We start from the raw sequence: 21,054 nt of genomic DNA, 5'->3' as shown, positions 1-21,054 counted from the left end.
TAAAAATTGTCAAACTTTGATGACCCCTAACTCAGAATCTGTGGCACCTGCAAATGATCTGTATGAAACTGTGGGGCCACGAGAGGGGTCCCTACAAAATCTTATTTCAATTATTCAAGTTTCCCTACGGTTTTATTAGGGCAGCATTTTTTCGGTTGGCGAAAAAGTCGCCAGTCTCATTCAATCGAATGTTGTCGCATGGCTAATTTCTCGTTCTTCTCATCGTGATAACGTATCGTCGGTTCATACATGTTCAATTAGGCATTATTACTCTATGCATGCTCTTATTTCGCCCCCCACTCGATTGAATGCTCGGGGTCATACCCTACTGGCATCGTCCCTTGAGCACCCTAAGTGTAACGAACCGTCAACTCAGACATGTCCAGTTAGGCATTATTATCCTATGCATGCTCCTATTTTTCACCCCCCCACTCGATTGAACACTCGGGGTCATACCCTACCGACGTCGTCCCTTGAGCACCCTAAATGCTAAAAATTGTCAAACTTTGACGGGCCCTAACTCAGAATCCGTGGCACCTGCGAACAATCTGTTTGAACCTACGGGGCCACAAGAGGGGTCCCTACAAAATCATATCTCAATTTTTCAAGTTTCCCTATGGTTTTATTAGGGCAACATTTTTCGGTTGGCAAAAAAATCATCAGTCTCATTCAATTAAATATTTCGCGTGGCCAATTTCTCGTTCTACTCGGTCATGATAACGAACCGTCAGCTCTGACATGTCCAGTTATGTATTATTACCCTATGCATACTCCTTTCCCCCCCCCCCCACTCAATCGAACACTCGGGGTCATACCCTACTAGCGTCGTCCCTTGAGCACCATAAGTGCTAAAAATTGTCAAACTTCGACGGGCCCTACCTCGGAATCTGTGGCACATGTGAATAATCTGTTTGAACACCTCTGAACGATCCGTTTGAACCTACGAGTCCACGAGTGGGGTCCCTACAAAATCCTATCTCTATTTTTCAAGTGTCCCTACGATTTTATTAGGGCAGCATTTTTTTGGTTGGCAAAAAAAATCGTCAGTCTCATTCAATCGAATATTGTCGCATGGCCAATTTCTCGTTCTGCTCGTCGTGATAACGAACCGTTGGTTTTGACATGTCCAGTTAGGCAATATTACCCTATTCATGCTCCTATTTTGCCCCCCCCCCCCACTCGATCAAACACTCGAAGTCCCTACAAAAGCCTATCTCAGTTTTTCAAGTTTCCCTACGGTTTTATGAGGGCAGCATTTTTTGCAAAGTGGGCAAAAAAACATCAGTCTCATTCAATGAACAATATAGATAAATAAGCATTACACTGTAGACACATAATGATCATCAATATCTCCATGTATTGTATACACATAATTACCATTACACTTGCATGTGACATCCATGAAGGAATATGCAAACATGATTTTTTTTCATTATCAATACAACTACATGAATGTACTCATGTACAAATACATTGTATATCATCAATATAACTAAACCAATTTGTTCATGGACATTGTATATCATATTAAAAAAGTTACATCAATTGGCATCCATATACAAATACAATGTCCCACTTCATCTACATCAGACATCCTCATGTCCTAAGAGAAAAGCTTATGTACAGCAATGCCTGCATATAAATGAAGACCAAAATAAGCAACCTTTTTATGTAGAATGAATGTGCTACAAGATAAAAAAAATTATAACACTTAATACAAATTATTTTGTCAAATTATAAATAGATCATTTGAAACATTTTTAAGATGCACAAGATTGTATAATTACGAAACTTACCAGTTTCTCTACAAAGTATGCAAGCATAACTTTGAAGAAAGACGCATGTTGATTAAAGCCCTTCTCACTACATTTCTCTACATGGTTGAAGATGATGGTAGATATTGTCATTTCTAAATAGCAATACATTCACTTGACTTAGTGTTTATGCACAAAATTTAATCTCATTAATGCACAAAGGAATATGTACCATCACCAAGAGTAAACTTGTCAACGACGAATGATCTAGCATGAACCTGTATTTTTAAGAATTGTTAGTCTACACATAAAATGCATGGATGAACATAAAGGCTTTATGATAATCACTTCAACTGAAATGTATGATAATAAATGAAAAGGTGGGATTATATACCATAAAAATACGTCCCTTTGAATTATATCAAGAGAACCCACTATGTTGACGAAAAAATCATAATGTGATATTGTTGTATATCATCAAAAAAGACTTGCATGATCATAAAGGTTTTGCGATAATTATATCATCAAAAATTGTCAAATAGTGTTTTCTAATAACAACAATTGTAAAGCTTGAATCAAATGCATGATAATAAGTCGTGTTGCAAAAATACGTCCCTTCCAATTATATCAAGTGTACCCGCTATGTGCATGCAAAAACCATGTTGTCAAAAAAAACATTCATCAATAGACCTGCATTTTGAACACATCTTTAATATACACGTAACAAACTTGAACATTAAGGTTTAATGATCATTGTTTGAAATGAAATGCACGATAAAAAAAATAAGGCACCATTAAAGACATACTACTCAAGTATGCCTGAAGGGTCATCTCTTAGCTATAATAAGGTGTGAACACATTAGAATGGTTTTGTGTTTCTCATAGTCTTCAAATGCAAGTATGTCATTCTTTCTAATCATGTATGTTCGCAACCAAGTTCCCACAACAACAACCGAACCTGTAGGATATGTGAACCCATCATCATCTGTCACTGGTTGTGTTAGCTTTGGTTTTCCCTATACACATCGTGCCAACCAATATTTTGATCTCTCTTCATTCCCTTGTGGTGCAACAACTGCAAAAACATGTCCTGGTTGTACAAGATCTGATAGACGGTCATACTCAAGTGAACTTTCCATGTCATCATTTGACAATGGTATTGTTTGAGATAAAGGAGTTAGATATTGGGGAACCCACATATCAACCCACTCACTTGACTCGTACTAATCCCAATCACACCGAACACAACTCTAACAAAAACAAGCCAACGCTCGTGTCCAAATGGTCCATGTACTTGCATCTGAGCTGAGAAATGAATGCATCTTTGAAGAATCTTTAATTGTTTGACAATCCAATCTATATCCCATTGTGGTCTCCTCAACCAACCAAAAGAATCTGGTCACTGTTGAAACAAGAGTACCTCCCTGTGACAATGTTGAACTACACCAAACAACAATAGAACGTGCATCAGGAAAATTTGCACCTCAAATCCTCAATTGCTCCTTAACTAGAGCTCTCTTCAAACATGCACCTGCTCCATCATGCTCCCCCTTCCCATGCCCTGCCTCAAAAAAACACCAAATATGAGGTATACACCTCTCTACATGCATTCTACTCAACCAATAAAACATATGGGCATTCTTGAATTGACCCGTATAGTTATTTGATATGATATGTTGATCCATTGCAATATCTTTCTCATGCAAGAACTCAAAAAAATTCTCAAAACAATGTTGCACATACTCGGAGGAGTGTGATCTATCATCACTCATATAAAAATGATACTCCCTGATTATCTTCTTGTCCTCTTCTATACTATCAGGAGCATGTGTATATGTAATGTGAACAAAAATAGCAATCTGGATTGAATTGTAGTACTGAGATTGTACCTCATTTTGTGGTTGCAATGTATAGTTCTCTGCAAAATCAACCACAGATACAATAGTGTCAATCGAGAAAGAGTTCTTACACATCTTGAACTATTGATCCAACCACAGAGACCTATGGGTGTGCTTTGCATACTTGCAAAAAAAGATTTTCCTTAAAATCCAAAATAAAATCAGCAACACTCACTTCTCTTGAGACTAATTCGCATCTAGAATCCACTCTTCAAAGTATATTTCACTGTCTCATATCTTTTTTTCTCAGCATAGGGTGAACTCACAATACTGGTTCCCACTTTTTGACCAACTTTGACACTTAGATAGATGAACATTTTGCAAAAAACCTTCACTTTCTGACACCTATAACTTTTAAATCGTTAAGAATTTGAAGATGATGTAAACTAGTGATTTGTAACATCCTTTTTGTAGATTCTAAATATATTTTTTTCAAATTTTTTTGAATAAAATTTTATTGATTTTTCCATCTCCCTCAAAAGTAGTTTTTTACAGGAAACAACATTTTTTAAGAATGATGTGCATCCCAAAACGTATAAATTTTTTTCTATAAATGATAAAAACTTATCTCTTTTAAATTTTGGTTTGTAACATCAATACCCAGGGCATGCAGTTGGTTTGATAGTGATATGTTTAATTTTTTTATTTTATTAAGTTTTGAAATCCGACTAATTATAATTTAGATATAGGTGTACTTTTGAACACATAACTTGCTCTATATATATCAAAATTAAGTTTTATTTTTTTTGTTAGAAAGAAGACATCAATACCTAGGGCATAGATATTTTTCAAATTTTTTTTGAATTAGTTTGCTATTTTTCCCAATGCATTGAACAAAGAAGTTCATGTTCGGTGAAAAACCTACATTCATAAAAAATAAAATAAAAATATATTAATAAACTTAAATATATTAAAAATTATACTATTTGGAAAGCTTATAATAAGGACTAAATCCTCAAAACAAAACAACTTCTAAATGAATTCGTTTGACCCCTCAAAAGCTAATGTAAAATTTTATTAGCATTTGATAGATGCAAAGGAGACTCCATTGCAAATATGATTTAGAAGTAGAGAGGTTCTATCCAAAAAAATTTGATCTAAGAGCCTTTGATCTAACTCTCTTCAATTAATTACTTCAAATGGGACCTCTTAAAGCTTAAATAATTATATTTTCCAAAAAATGTATGATTTCAGCAAAAATTAGGATGTACCAAAAAGTGGGAACCAGCTTTGTGAGTTCACCCCATAATTATTTCCAAACTCGTGTTTGCTACTCTCATGAAAACATGAAACAAACTTTAACAACCCACCACATTGTGAGCACTTCTCATTCAAACAATCATTTCTATAGAAATAGCAGCCATCATCTCTAGGGCATAAAAATCGATCTTGCAAGTCTCTTGATGATCTCGGAAATAGCATTGCATCACACTCCTGCAACATCTCATTAGTATGCATCGTAGAACCAATATGGCATAAAAGTTCATGGTACATTGAAAACTCCACAGGGTACTTTCAACAAGTATTACGAATCTTAAGAGGAACACAATAAAATGGCTTCAAAGATTCAAAGGCCCTTTGTGATATTTGCAAATTTTGATGTACTTGACAAAAAAATTTGTACAACACTATTTGGCTTGATTCCAAGAAAGGTTTGGGATGCGGTGTGCGGTCTCGGTTGTCAATTCTTACTTTCAAAACGTCCTTTACATTGGTTGATACTCTAGAATTAGAGTGCCAAAATTGTTGAATCTCCTCCTTCACATTTTCAGTCAACTTTCTATCAACACGTGGAAGCCTCCCACCAAAATCCCATGCGTCATGTCGAAGTGGATCGTCAAGTCTTTGTCTTCGTGCAAGTGCTCTATCCAAAGTTTTACGGTTTATGTTCAAATCAACACAAGTTTGTCTCATTTGATGAGCCTTCCTCAATTGATGGCTTACTAAGGAGGTTGTAATAACTCTTCGAGCGGCGCTCTTATCTCTTTCTTTGGTATTCTTTCCAATAGAATTGAGAGCATCAAATAGATTTTTGGCAATAATAGAATTTCTCTCCATCTTCTTGTTTATACGAATCTTCAATTTGTTTAGCAATGGTCTCATCTTTATCATCTTTAGCAATTGAACAAAGAGTTGGCATTGCTCGGTCAATGTCTTATTGCTAAAATTTTGGTCGAAAAGTTGTGTAGCCCACAACAGAACGATTCTTATTGACCTCTTGCCTTCAAGATGCGCAATAATGTTCTCATCAATTTCAAGTAACCATTTTGGGGTGCTTGAAGGTCTTGGATTTGGAATTTATCTTTCATCCATGAGAGGGTCTTCATTTCTAAAGTGATTAGGTGTTCCATATTCTTCACTTGGTTGAGCAATTCCACCTTCAATGTCAAAGTTTTCCACATTTTCACCTCCAATGTCAAAATTTTCTACATGTTCACCTCCTATGTCAAAATTTTCTACATTTTCACCTCCAATGTCAAAAAAATTCATATTTACACCAAAATTATGGACACCTTCATTATCAACTCCCAAATTTTCACTTTCCATTCTCACATCATGTTGGCCATTTTCATTATCACTTTCAACATTTTCAACATATTCAAAATTTTCACTTTCAAAATCTACATTTTCATTTTCAATAACTTGTTCAACATTTTCAAATTCAATTTCCTCTTCACTTGAAGTAACATTAGCAATATTTAACATACCTTGTCTTCTCCTCCTATGGCCTTCTCTATCTTTTTCTCTATACACTTCAATTTGGTCATTTGAAATTTTTATTTTATGTTTAGACTTCCGATGACTACTACTCCCCATTTACCTGATAACTCAATGATGAACTGATAGTACTAACCCAAACCTGAGAGGGGGGCGTGAATCAGTACAGACAAAAATACAGTCCTAAACTGGTCTGACAACAGACACTTCAACTGACTAGCAAACAGTGACACTCGTTTGAAACAGAGTGCAACCGGTAAAGCTAAGACTGACTGAGACAAGCATTAACCAGTTACTCACTTAGCTTTTCACTTAACTCAAGACTACCCTACCATTTCTCCCTTATGCATAAACAGGTAATCTATCATCAAATCATAATAACAACTAGTTCAACATGTTTTATTGACAGGCATAAAACACAGAACCATCATATGCTTGACAGACAATAGCAAAGCAACACAAGAAAAAAGCATCACACATGACACACATATTTTTTAGGTGGAAACCCAACTCGGAAAAACCACGGTGGCGATGAATACCCACAAGCTGTTTTTTAACTCTTTAGAAGTCCACTCTGTTAGGAGCCTTGTCCGATCAGAGATATTACAATAGGTTCTGCTAGGAACCGATCTTGTTAGAGATCACCCGGTTAAGGGATGGCTACAATACCCGATTAAGGGTTAAACCCTATTAAAGGTTGCCTTGTTAGAGGAATTCAAGAACTCAATAGCTAAAGGATTTCGAACTCAATAGCTTTGAATTACCCTGTTAAAGGATTTACAACAAGTCAGTTAAGGCTACCCTATTAAGGGATTTTCCAACTGTTGAGGTGGTTAGAGATCAACAGGTATTACAATGATCTGGTAACAGCACTCAATGCCAATGCAGATCCGTTTAAGCTCATCTTCACCTTCTGCACTTACACTCTACAGGTATCACTTCTCTCCTTTTGGTCTGGCAAGAATTCCGTATCCCTTCTCTTGGATACACACACAAAAATTTTGCCAACAACCTCAGAAAGAGACACAACATCCACCTTATAGGAAAACAGATAGGTCGGTAGCATAAACCCTAAACCTTAAACTTGTTAGGTTAAGGAATTCAAACGGTTCAATCCTGACCGTTGAGCACACTGCTGTGTGGGGGAAAAAGAGACACTAAGCAAACATGCCCTAATCTCACTTTCAATCACACATTTATGGAATACGAAAGAGCCTAGAGGTATCACACAATTGGCTACTTCTTTTTGTGGAAGAGAGAGCCACGGGCTACCTATTAGGATTTCTATTCCTTTGTTGCAAATGATAGATAGAATGATGCAAGTTCAACTATTAACCCTAAAGTGTAAGTATGAACTAGTAAAAAGATTGCAGAATTGAGATTAAACAATGGAAAGCTGTAAACACAAGGACAAGATAAGAATGCAGATGTGTACCCGAAGTTAAAATCTGAGTGAAAATGTTCGGGACGAGGGCCCGGGCGCCACTGTCCTGATTCTGCTCCTGAAACTGTTGTTTTGCAACCTGAAAAGCTATCGGAAAAATGCTGAAACTTGCTGTCTGACAAAAGGACCAGGGTGCCCAGCGCCCCTGTCCCAGGGACCAGGGCACCCAACGCCCCTGTCCTGGCAGGACCAGGGCGCCCCACGCCCCTGTCCTAGCTTTCTGGGCTGGAATTTGGTGTGAAGTTCAGTCTTCGTCTGCTTCCGTCGGATCTGCAACTTGCGGTGTCGTCCGAATCCCGAAACCTGCACTTATATCTGAAAAGGTATGGTGGGCGGCTATATAGGGTTTTGCCTTAGTCAAACCCCCGCTTTGGTGATTTCCACCTCCACGAATAGGCAAGTTGTATTGTAAAAGTAGTGTGTGTGCAGACCTTGTGTGTGTGCAAGATCCTAAAATGCAAGTAAGCAAACTAGAGCAACCTAGAAAGTAAACCCTAATTGCTTGTAAATGATAATGTAAATGCTCCAAATCAAGATGCAAAGTGATCTAAAGCATGAATACAAATGATATAATAAGGCTTATGCAAAGACCTGAAAACAACATGAAATCATACCCAACCCCAAGGGAGGGGTACAAGCCAATCTTCAGTCGGTGATCTCTTATTACTCTTCAATGTCTTCAAAGCCCTAAATGGATGAATGAAATTGATGAATGTTTGATGGATGGATGTTGAATGTTGTTGAAGTCTTCAAAGATCTGCTCTTTCACTGCATAGAAGGTCCTTGAAAACCAAAATTTGGATCCTTTCAAATGAAGAAAGAGAGCTCTTATATATGAAACCCTAGGTCTTAATTTCAACTTTTGGCAGACCTAAAGATTGAATCTCCCGCCAATTTCTTGAGGTTAAGCTTTATTTTATGATTGGATCGCACTCCTAAAATTTCGGGAAAAATGTCCGGGACCGTGTGCACTCCGGGCGCCATGGTCCCGACAACTTTTCACCAAATTTTCAGGGCCGTCGGATATGATGATTTTAGAGTGAATCCTGAAGTTACAGGTGATTTCAAGATGTTTTGACCCTCGAAATCAAGCCCCCAAGTTCAAAATAGGACCTAATTAGGGTTTTTGATTAAATGATGTATTGGAAGAATAAAATGAAAGGGGCACACTTTAATGAAAGGGCCCAACTTTATGATGTAGATGATGATGAAATAGAACCTTAGACTTAATTAATTTGATTAATTAAGTGCTAAAGGGGAAATGCGATGCAAAATGCAAAATGCGTCAAGGCGGGTGCTAAACTAGGTGTGAAATTGTACCACCCTAGCAAGTGCGTACAATTTATGACACTACATTTAGCCTCCATTTTAGCGGTCATATGAACACTACGTGCATATGCAAACTAAAGTACAAAAAAGTAAACATTATTTGAAAAAGGATATATCCATAAGTCTGTCGAACAAAACCCCCAGCGGTATCTGCAGTACACAGTTAAGAACCGCACCCTACAAAACACACATTAGATCACAAAATCACCTAATGCTTACTAAGGAAGGTGATGAAAATTCGAGGGTAGCTATATGCCCCCCCTATTTCAGCTTGCTAATTTTAGTGAGTTGAAACAGGGTATCATGTTTACCACTTCGAATTGTTAAAGAATATTGATGACAAATGCTCACAAGAAGATTTGATATGAGATCAAAAACTAATGGAGAATCATTTGGTAAGAAAGAGGACTAAATCTCAATTCCAACACAACAAAGAGTGTGAGGATTTGAGAGTTCTCTAACACAAGATGAAGGATGTAAATGGAAACAAAATGCAAAGAGAAGAAAAGAAAGGGAAAAAAAAGCATGAATACACACATTGGTGATCCATGAGAAAAATAGTGAGAGAGAAAACATGGAAATCTTGCCCCTAGATCTTGTCTAGGTGATCCATGGGAAAAAGGACATGGAAAACTATCCCCTAGAGTCTGTCTAGGTGATCCATGTAAGGGAGGAGAGTGAGAAAGTCTAGCCTTATGCTGCTAGTTCCACTCAACCTCGTGCATGTGTGTGTAAGTGAGGTTAGAAGCACCTCATAGGAGTCTATGCCCAAGTATGCCACAACCTGTATATGTATAGTACAAAAGTGTGACATCTCGCTCTAAGAGTCTGTGCTCTGGTTCCGAGAATAATCACCTTGCATAAAAAAAAAATGGAGACATCTCGCTCTAAGAGTCTGTGCTCTGGTTCCGAGAATGACCCATTGCTAAAAAAGTGTAATGTTTATGTCATAAGCAAAGTAGAACAAGGATACCTACCTTCAGCACAAAAGAAGATACCCCAAAAATGCAACAATGTCATAGATCCAAGCAAGGGAGTTTTTGCACTCTTTAAGCAAGGACAAGATAGTTGAAAAGGGATATATTGTAATATGTGTAAAGGAGATCCTTAGAGGAGAAGAGATCTTTGTACAAAAGACACCTATCCCCGAGAGGACAAATATAACATCTTCTAGAATAAGACAAAGAAGAGAATAAGAATGCAATACTTCCTTCTTTTGCGAGGTGAAAGTGATTCTTAATGAAGGATGACACTCTTTTTAACCCAATTGGGAGAGTGAATTCATTATGAATGTATTTTACCAAGTGCAAAAGAGGTTGTAGTCAAGGACTTACACCTCTTGTAAGAGAGAATCCTTGAACAAACAACAACAAATGCATACAAGGGATAACATCAAGTAATAAAGTTCACACCATCCACGAAATGGGAAAAGGTGGATCCTTAGATAAAAATAAAGAAAGATCATTGCCTCCCAAGGATAAGGACAATGAGAAGGACTTACACAATCTTCTAGGGAGAGATTTAGACATAAGCAAAATGTACTACATACTCACATGAGTTCATGCAAGCAAGACATTAGTGTATGTAAAATGCTCCTCACAAGAAGTGGGTAAGGTAAGAAAGAGAATACAGATCTTCTCCCATATCTAGGAAAAGAGGATTCTAAAGAAAAGATGATCAATATTTCCACATTATTACCCCATAGGAACAAGAGATAACATAGAAAAATTAGGCTATTATGTTGCTTCAAAAATATGATTGCACTTGAAATTGTACCATCATGAATGACAATGAGCCCCCAGTAAATGAGCTACCAATGTCACATAATGATGAGCAACATAATAGCCATTAATGTTATTTAAAGACATGATAGATTGAATGAGGTATTTGAATATGACATGCTAAATGCTCAACTATAAGTGAGATAAAAAAACATGTATAAAATGATAAAAATTGAGGAAGAAAAGTCACAAGAAATCTTAGAAGAGGGATGAGTGTAATTTATTAGAGCCTTATCCCTAGAAGAAAGGACTTTATGATGAATAGGAGATAAAGATTCATAAGTGGATTCAGAAATTTGAGGGGAGCCATAAAGAGATTTGTTCATCGCCAAGATTTCCTTATGAGGGGAATGAGAGTTGATAGAAGTAGAAGATGATTTAGTTGAAGTGAGATCATCATCACTACTAAATATAGCATTCACATTGAGAGATGGTCTTTTAGATGCTTTGGTGGGCTTAGAAAGATTATATCCAAGTCCAAATGAATATTCATGCATGTTATGTTCTAAAGGAACTTTAATTCCTTGTTCATTTGCGCCACAACCATTTCCACTATAGCCACTCTTAGCCAAAATATGAAAACCACGACCATAACAATTAGCCATTGCAGAAAGAAAAGGTGGTTTTTCATAAGACAAAGAATCAAATTCTTCATAATTAGAGGTGTGAGGAGAAGAAGTTTGAGAAGCAGCCACAAAATTATTGCTCATAGGTTCAGGTAAGACTAATTGATCTCTAGTTTCTTCCTTCTTTTTAACTTTAAGCTCTCTAGGAGGAACCCTATACTCACCTACAAAGGTGGGATTGAAATCAAGAGATCCCCAATCGTCTTCTACGAGAACCTTCTCAGGATCAAAAGCCTTTTCATGTGTAGATTCAAGTTGAGAAGAATCTTCTTCAGGAACTTCAGACTCATCCAAAGAATTTTGATTATCAGAGGGTGATGATTCATCCATAGGTATCTTGTTTAACGAGTCATCACTAGAACAGGAAGGCTTAGAAGAACTCCCTTTGGAAGTAGATGTTTGCAAACAAGCTTGAAAATTAGTATCACCTATCAAGGTATATGTCTTATTATTATAAATAAATTTAACTTGTCTATGCAATGTAGAGGGGACGCCTTGCATACTGTGAATCCAAGGTCTCCCTAATAACAAGTTGTATGTTAGATTTCCCGACATAACATGGATAGGAGTAGGCAAAGTAACAGGTCCCACTGTGATGGGTAAGGTGATAATACCTAATGAAGACTTAGCCACATTATCAAAGCCTCGAATGGGACGAGAGTCAGGCTCAATAAGGGATGTATCCGCATTCATCTTATGCAATAGATTAATGCTACACACAATAAGGCCAGAACCATTATCTACCAGTGTTCATCTTATAGCAGTGTCATTTATGATAACCACAATCATCAAGGGATCATATTGATGTTGAATTTCACTAGTAGGCAACTCATCTTGTGTGAACACAATTTGAGCTTTAGGATTCATCACAGAGTTAACCAAAGACACTATATTACTAGATGTATTAGGTGGAGGAACATTCAAATCTTTCAAGGCATCTTGTAACATTCCATGATGAGCGGAAGAAGTTTGGATCAAATCCCAAAGGGATATCTTAGCAGGAGTAGTTTTAAGTTGTTCTATGAGATCATAGTCCTTACTAAGCATTTGTGAAATATGAGGAGCTTGAGGAAGAATAGGTTGGGAAGGAGGAAGTGAAGTTGGGATAACTGGAGGAGGATTAGGTTGCCTATTGTTTCTTGTGTTATAGGTATGAGCAACCGCATTATAACTCTCTCTAGTCAGTTGCTTAGCATACTCATAAGGGCTCTTAGTAGAATAACCTCCTTGCATAGTAATAATAGGTCTCTTAGGAGTGCAAAAAGAATCATTATAATAACCACCTTGGACCACTAAGATAGGCTTATTTAAAGGTTGAGAATTTTGAGAAGGATAGGCATCTTGGACAGTGAAAAGAGATTTGTTAGGTGTTTCATTCACACGTATCAAATTAATTGAGGATGGTGTAGAGGAATGAACAAAAGTGTTGGAAGAATTATTGATAGTCTTCTCTTGCACTAAAATCTTATCACGGATTAAATCAATTTTAGGAGAGAGACAAGGGGTAGGCATTGATGTTCCAGTAGGAAGATTAATACTAGGAAAGGTCATATCATCCTCTATCATCAAAGGACCTACATGGGGAATAAATTCTATAGGAGAAGGATCAACATTACTCTCTAAAGTCTCACTTTTGAGATGGAGATCTTTGAAAGAGATGTTAACCATCTTGTTTTGAACTAGGGTTTCCTTATGAGTAGAACCAAGTTGAGGAGAGGGAGATGCTTTATTTTTAGAGGGAGAATGATTGAGATTCAAGGAAGGTGAGAAACTATCAAGGGAGTTTTCAATCTTGATTTCATCCCCTTTGGCTAGGGGTAGAGAATAATCTATACCTTCTTCTAATGGTTCATCCCAAATAGTGAGGTTGTTGAAAGGAATGTTTGAAGTATTGTCAATTTCGGGAGAGGAGATAACATTGTTTATTAATTCCTCATCCTTAGAAGGGAGAGCATCAATAGATGTGTTAAACTCATCCTCTTTCCTCAAAATATGTTCAATATGATCTTTAGGAGAGAGAGAATTAAGGAAATTGCTTTTTATTTCATCTTCTTTCTCTAAGGGATGCTTATGGGTAAGACAAACTTTAGGAGAAGGGTAAGCATTTATCATTAATTCATCATCTCTAGTGGAAATTTTGTTGGAAAAGGAAATGCCATCACTAGGAAATGTAGGGATAATGTCATCTTCTTGCACAAAAGGATCCTCATGAAGGGAGCATTTTTTAGGAGCCACAAAGTCATCCAGGGCATCATCCCACAAAGCATGATCATATCTATTAAAAGGTTTATCTTTTGATTCAAAAGGAGATATCTCTTCATAGAGGGGATCATTGAAAACAACCATGTTACTAGATTTAGTGGAAGAGTTGATAGGAATGTACCCTTGAGAGGAATCATTCGACTTATCTTTCTCATCACAACGAAATGGCATAGTAACAATGTTTATGAGTTTTTGGTAAAATGAAGGTTTGGTATCTTTAGGTTTCAAAAACTCATCTAAAGCTTCATCTAACTCATAATCATCACAAATATGAATATCTTGCAAATAAAAATCTGACATTTTGAAATAAAAAAATTGCACAAAATGCAAAGAAACAAAACACACTCTTTCTTTTCCTTCTTTTTTTTTTTTTTTTTTTTTTTTTTTTGAAAATGAAACTTAAATGAAACACACTAAATCTAGATTTAGATCTAACAAATGTAATGCAAGAGAAAGCAATAATAAGATTCACGTCAGGTTCACCAAAATGTGTGGGGGAAAAAGCAACACTAAGCAAACATGCCCTAATCTCACTTTCAATCACACATTTGTGGAATACGAAAGAGCCTAGAGGTATCACACAATTGGCTACTTCTTTTTGTGGAAGAGAGAGCCACGGGCTACCTATTAGGATTTCTATTTCTTTGTTGCAAATGATAGATAGAATGATGCAAGTTCAACTATTAACCCTAAAGTGTAAGTATGAACTAGTAACAAGATTGCAGAATTGAGATTAAACAATGGAAAGCTGTAAACACAAGGACAAGATAAGAATGCAGATGTGTACCCGAAGTTAAAATCTGAGTGAAAATGTTCGGGACGAGGGCGCGGGCGCCACTGTCCTGATTCTGCTCCTGAAACTACTGTTTTGCAACCTGAAAAGCTGTCGGAAAAATGTTGAAACTTGCTGTCTGACAGAAGGACCAGGGCGCCCAGTGCCCCTGTCCTGGTAGAACCAGAGCGCCCCACGCCCCTGTCCTAGCTTTCTGGGCTGGAATTTGGTGTGAAGTTCAGTCTCCGTCTACTTCCGTCGGATCTGCAACTTGCGGCATCGTCTGAATCCCGAAACCTGCACTTATATCTGAAAAGGTATGGTGGGCGGCTATATAGGGTTTTGCCTTAGTCAAACCCCCACTTTGGTGATTTCCACCTCCACGAATAGGCAAGTTGTATTGTAAAAGTAGTGTGTGTGCAGACCTTGTGTGTGTGCAAGATCCTAAAATGCAAGTAAGCAAACTAGAGCAACCTAGAAAGTAAACCCTAATTGTTGTAAATGATAATGTAAATGCTCCAAATCAAGATGCAAAGTGATCTAAAGCATGAATACAAATGATATAATGAGGCTTATGCAAAGACCTGAAAACAACATGAAATCATACCCAACCCCAAGGGAGGGGTACAAGCCAATCTTCAGTCGGTGATCCCTTATTACTCTTCAATGTCTTCAAAGCCCTAAATGGATGAATGAAATTGATGAATGTTTGATGGATGGATGTTGAATGTTGTTGAAGTCTTCAAAGATCTGCTCTTTCACTGCATAGAAGGTCCTTGAAAACCAAAATTCACATCCTTTCAAATGAAGAAAGAGAGCTCTTATATATGAAACCCTAGGTCTTAATTTCAACTTTTGGCCGACCTAGAGATTGAATCTCTCGCCAATTTCTTGGGGTTAAGCTTTATTTTATGATTGGATCGCGCTCCTAAAATTTCGGGAAAAATGTCCGGGACCGTGTGCACTCCGGGCGCCATGGTCCCGACAACTTTTCACCAAATTTTCAGGGCCGTCGGATATGATGATTTTAGAGCGAATCCCGAAGTTACAGGTGATTTCAAGATGTTTTGACCCCCGAAATCAAGCCCCCAAGTTCAAAATAGGACCTAATTAGGGTTTTTGATTAAATGATGTATTGGAAGAATAAAATGAAAGGGGCACACTTTAATGAAAGGGCCCAACTTTATGATGTAGATGATGTTGAAATAGAACCTTAGACTTAATTAATTTGATTAATTAAGTGCTAAAGGGGAAATGCGATGCAAAATGCAAAATGCGCTAAGGTGGGTGCTAAACTAGGTGTGAAATTGTACCACCCTAGCAAGTGCGTACAATTTATGATGCTACAACTGCATTAAATGTTGCAGTTCTTGATCCAATCTCAAGACATTCTTCATCGTCCATTTCCACCAATTTTATGGCGGTTGATAACCCATCACACATTATCACCGTTTTACAGACTTCTCACATTCTCGAGGTAGATAGGAACAATCTCCTTCATGCAAGATCCTTCACGCGCACAAGGCTTATGTGGCAACACAATCTGTTCTTTGTTATCATGCTAACTCATCACACAAAGTCACTGGTTGAGCCACACAGGCTTGAAGCACTTCAACCGGAAACTTTAAAGTTGAGACTACCAACCGGTAGTCATACAATGTTTCCATGTGTCGGTTCTCATAACTATATGCCGGTTCACCTTTGAACAAGCACACCACTTAACTTTGGCACACATGTCAGTTCACAGTGTTATACCGGTTCTCTCATATGTTGGTTCTCACCTCTTCAGCATATTGACATCAATGACAACAAACAATGTCATTATGTCCTCATACCGGTTCACACAATGCCAACTATCTCCCCCTTTGGCATTGATGGCAATATACAAAGATATCTCTCTGCTTCACATCTTCTCCCCCAATTTCTGTAGATATCTTCTCCGCTTCACATCTTCTCCCCCTTTGACAACAATGCCAAAGTGGAGGCACAAGATTTCCTGTTCCATTATGCTGCTCCCCCTGAGGAGTAGCATCCTTCAATACATCAATCCTAAAAAAAATTTGACATGCAATACTTGACTAATGTGGAGCATATACCTTTAGTTCACCTCTTGAACGGGCAACACCCCTAATTCACCTCTTAAGTACATAAATGTAGTCTTTGGGAGAGGCTTGGTGAATATGTCTGCTAACTGCTCCTTACTGGAAACATTTTCCAGTGCAATCTCTTTGTTCTGAACTTTTTCCCTTAAGAAATGATACTTAAGCTCAAAGTGCTTGGTTCAAGAATGTAAAACTGGATTCTTGGAGATATTAATTGCACTAGTATTCTCACAAAATATACTTACCAGTTCAGATACAAGAACTTTGAAGCCATTTAATATATGCTTCATCCAAATTGTCTGAGAGCAGTTAATGAATGCTGCAACATACTCTGCTTCTATTGTAGACTAGGAGATACAACTCTGCTTCTTACTCATCCATGAGACCAGTCTACCACCAAGAAAGAATGCACCACCAGTTGTGATTTTCCGGTCATCTATATTGCCTACCCAATCAGCATCTGTGTATACTTTCAAGTTGAAATCCTTGCTATAAGGATACCACAATCCATAGTCAACAGTTCCCTTCAGATACCTAAGAATCCACTTAACTACAACCAAGTGAGATTCTCTTGGGCTTTTCTGGAATCTTGCAATAATGTCAGCTGCATGTGCAATATCCGGTCTGCTATGCACTACATAATGCAACTTACCAATCATTGATTGGTATTCCTTCTCATCAACCAATTCTGAGTCATCTTCTTTAGATAGTTTACAACCGGTCACCATCGGAGTACCAACCGGTTTGCTATCTTCCATGTCAAAGGTCTTCAACACCTCTTTGACATACTTGGACTAAGTGATAAAGATTCCATCCTTCATCTGCTAGATCTGCAGTCCAATGAAGAATTTAATCTCCCCTATGAGTGACATTTCAAACTCTTTCTTCATCTCATCTGCAAACTCATGACTCATCTTGTCATCTCCACCAAAGATAATGTCATCAACAAATACCTCACAGATCAGGATCTGATCTCCTTCAGACTTCAAGTAGATATTACTATCTTCACTTGTTCTCTCAAATCCAATCTTCACAAGATGGGAATGTAGATGTTCATACCATGCTCTAGGTGTCTGCTTTAGGCCATATAAGGCTTTATGTAGCCTACATACCATGTCACTGTCTTCAGATAAGGCAAACCCATCTGGTTTCTCTATATACACCTCCTCTTCAAGTACACCATTTAGGAATGCATATTTTACATCCATTTGATATACCTTGAAGCCTTTAAAACCTGCATATGCAAGAAGCATACGAACTCCTTCCAATCTGGCTACAGGAGAAAAGGTTTCTCCATAGTCTTCTCCTTCTTCTTGAGCATATCCTTTGCATACCAATCTGTCTTTGTTTCTCATCACTGTGCCATCCTCATTCAGCTTATTTCTGAAGACCCATTTGGTACCAATGACATTTTTATGCTCCGGTCTGGGTACCAAAGACCATGTACCATTTTTCTCTATCTGGTCAAGTTCCTCTTCCATTGCCTTGATCCAGTCTTCATCTTTATGTGCCTCTTTGAATGTTTTAGGCTCGAATTCAGAGATCATACATGAGTTTTCTTTGACCATTCTTCTTGTAAGGATTCCTGCATCCTTATCTCCTATGATCTGCTTAGGATCATGATTCAACTTGACATACCGAGGAATGGTCTTGATAGATTCATCTTTATTTTCTTCTTCATCCTCATCTCCATCAGTATCAGCATCTACATTTGCCGATGTAGGAACATTGTTACTGGTACTCAGTTGGCTGTCAACCGGTTCCCAGAAGGTTGCAACCGGTTCCTTTACCGCTTTCTCACTGTCGGTTTTCTCAGTTTTCTCAGAGGTTTCATCAACTCTTACATTGATGCTTTCCATAATTCTCTGAGTTCTATTGTTGAAAAACTTGAGAGCTTTGCTCTTGGTGGAATATCCTAGGAATATTCCCTCATCACATTTCACATCAAATTTTCTTTGGTGTTCACTCCTCTTGATGTAACATTTGCTACCAAACACTCTAAAGTAGCTGACCACAAGTGTCTTACCGGTCCAATACTCATAAGGAGTTTTATCCTTACCTTTCTTGATGAGTACCCAGTTCATTGTGTAAACTGCAGTGCTCACCGCTTCTCTCCAAAAGGTGTGAGCTACCTTTCCTTGACTCAACATGGTTCTAGCTGCTTCAACCACAGTCCGGTTATTCCTCTCTGCTAGGCCATTCTGTTGTGGAGTTCGGGGGGCAGACAATTGCCTCTTGATGCCATGTTCTTCACAGTATTTGTTGAATTCACCGGAAGTGAATTCCTCTCCTTGATCAATTCTCAGGCACTTGATCCTTTTACCACTTTCCTTCTCCACTAATGCTCTAAAAGCTTTGAAATTTACAAAGGCTTCAGACTTGTCTTTCAAGAATGTGACCCACATCATTCTTGAGCAGTCATCAGTGAGAATCATGAAGTACCTATCATCCTACACGCTTCTAGTTTTCATAGGACCACACAAATCAGTATGCACAAGATCAAGCAAGTTGTCAGCAATGAAAGATTTACCTTTAAAGGTTGAAAAAGACATTTTCCCCAATTGACACTCTCTGCACAAGGTATTATCCTGTTTGCTTAGCATCGACAACCCTCTAACTGCCTTGATCTTACTAGCCTTCACAATGTTATCAAAGTTTACATGGCAGAGTCTCTTATGCCATATCTAGCTATCATCAAATTTAGCCATAAGAAATGTACTTATATTTGCATTCAGATGAAATAGGTTACCTTTGGTCTACATGTTGGTGGCCACCAATTCACCATTCTTTCCTTTGATTCTGCAAACTCCATTCTTGAATTCCAAAGTGAGGCCACTGTCATTCAACTGGGCAACACTCAGAAGGTTGTGTCTGAAACCATCAACCCAGTACACATTGTCAGCACTACTCTTTCCATTTAGAGAGATGGACCCTCTGCCCTTGACCATGCATGGTGCATCATTGCAAAAGTGAACCACACCACCATCATACTCCTCCAAGGATAGAAACTTGCTCCGTTCACCAGTCATATGGTGAGAACAGCCACTGTTAATGATCCACTCATTGGAATTATCAAACCGGGAGACAAGAGCCTTCTTGTCTGACACATCTTCTTTGACAGCAACAAACACAATATCTTCATTTTCTTTATCCTCTGATTCCTCATCTGTGACACCTTCATCAACTGCCACAAAACAGTTTCTTCGGTTTCCTCCTTTTAATTTCTTGAACCTTTCCGGTTTGTCCTTGTTGTTGCCATTAGGACAGTTTACAGCAATATGTCCTATCCAGTTACAAGAAAAGCATTTCAAAGGTAGCTTACCTCTGTATTTGTCGGTTCCTTTAGAAAGTTTCCTAGAAATGAGAGCTTCAAATGCCATCAGAATCTCCTCATCATACATTTCTCTGTCCTGTCTTAGTTCACCACTAGTGCTAGCTTCTTTTCCTTTTCTGGATGGTACTGTAGAAGCTTTAAAAGTTGATTCAATCTTTTGAACACTCCCATCGAAACTATTTAGCTCATAGGCTGTCAACTTTGCAATGATGGAGTCTAGGGATACCTTAGTCTTGTCTATTGATCTTAGCTCCTGAATAGCAGCAACCCTTATTGCATAGACCGGCAATAGGGATCTCAGGACTTTGCTTACCACAGTGGAATCTTCTATTTTACCACCTGCACTCTTGATATCTCCAACAACGGTTTTGATTCTTATTCCATACTGTTGAATGGTCTCACCTTCAACCATCTGCATATCTTAAAACTTCCCTCTAAGGCTTTCTTCCTTAGCCTGTTTTACATGCTCATCACCGCCATAGATATTTTCAAGAGTATCCCATACCTCTTTGGGATTTACCTTATCTTGGACATCAATAAATTCAATGTCAGATAAACTACTAATTAGGGGCTCCATGACTTTCCCATTCTCCTACATCTCTCTCTTCTGGTCATCGGTGAGAGTACCGGTAGGGGCAACATAGGCATTCTCAACATAGCTCCAGTGTTGAGCACCAATGCTTCTGATGAATATCTTCATTCTGTCTTTCCATATACTAAAATTTTCTCTGTTAAACTTTGGACCTTCCCTCTTCATCATTAGACTAGGATCTTCACCTCAAGCGGTTAAGCTTATAACATAGAGGACCTGGAGGACACTCTGATACCAATTGATAACTCAATGATGAACTGATAGTACTAACCCGGTACTGAGAGGGGGGAGTGAATCAGTACAGACAAAAATACAGTCCTAAACCGGTCTGACAGCAGACACTTCAACTAACTGGCAAACAATGACACCGGTTTGAAACAGAGTGCAACCGGTAAAGCTAAGACTGACTAAGACAAGCATTAACCAATTACTCACTTAGTTT

General features: G+C 38.0%; 1 long non-coding RNA gene across 3 annotated transcripts; it reads right to left on the bottom strand.

Moving 5' to 3' along the window:
• Window positions 1-1,406: 1,406 nt before the first annotated feature.
• On the bottom strand, window positions 1,407-4,221 carry LOC131857110 (uncharacterized). 3 transcript variants are annotated; one of them, XR_009358548.1, is made up of 4 exons: window positions 2,149-4,221; window positions 1,987-2,032; window positions 1,797-1,873; window positions 1,407-1,632 (listed from the first exon to the last, which is right to left on the bottom strand). It is a non-coding gene; the product is annotated as an uncharacterized LOC131857110 (long non-coding RNA). The 3 variants fall into 3 exon arrangements; XR_009358547.1 differs by having other exon boundaries at window positions 1,797-2,032; XR_009358546.1 differs by having other exon boundaries at window positions 1,797-4,221.
• Between the last annotated feature and the right edge of the window lie 16,833 nt (window positions 4,222-21,054).

Source organism: Cryptomeria japonica, chromosome 7 (assembly GCF_030272615.1).
Source record: "Cryptomeria japonica chromosome 7, Sugi_1.0, whole genome shotgun sequence".
NCBI lineage: Eukaryota > Viridiplantae > Streptophyta > Pinopsida > Cupressales > Cupressaceae > Cryptomeria > Cryptomeria japonica.
Note: the sequence above shows the minus strand (reverse complement) of the source record. Positions and strands in the feature narration are given on the sequence as shown.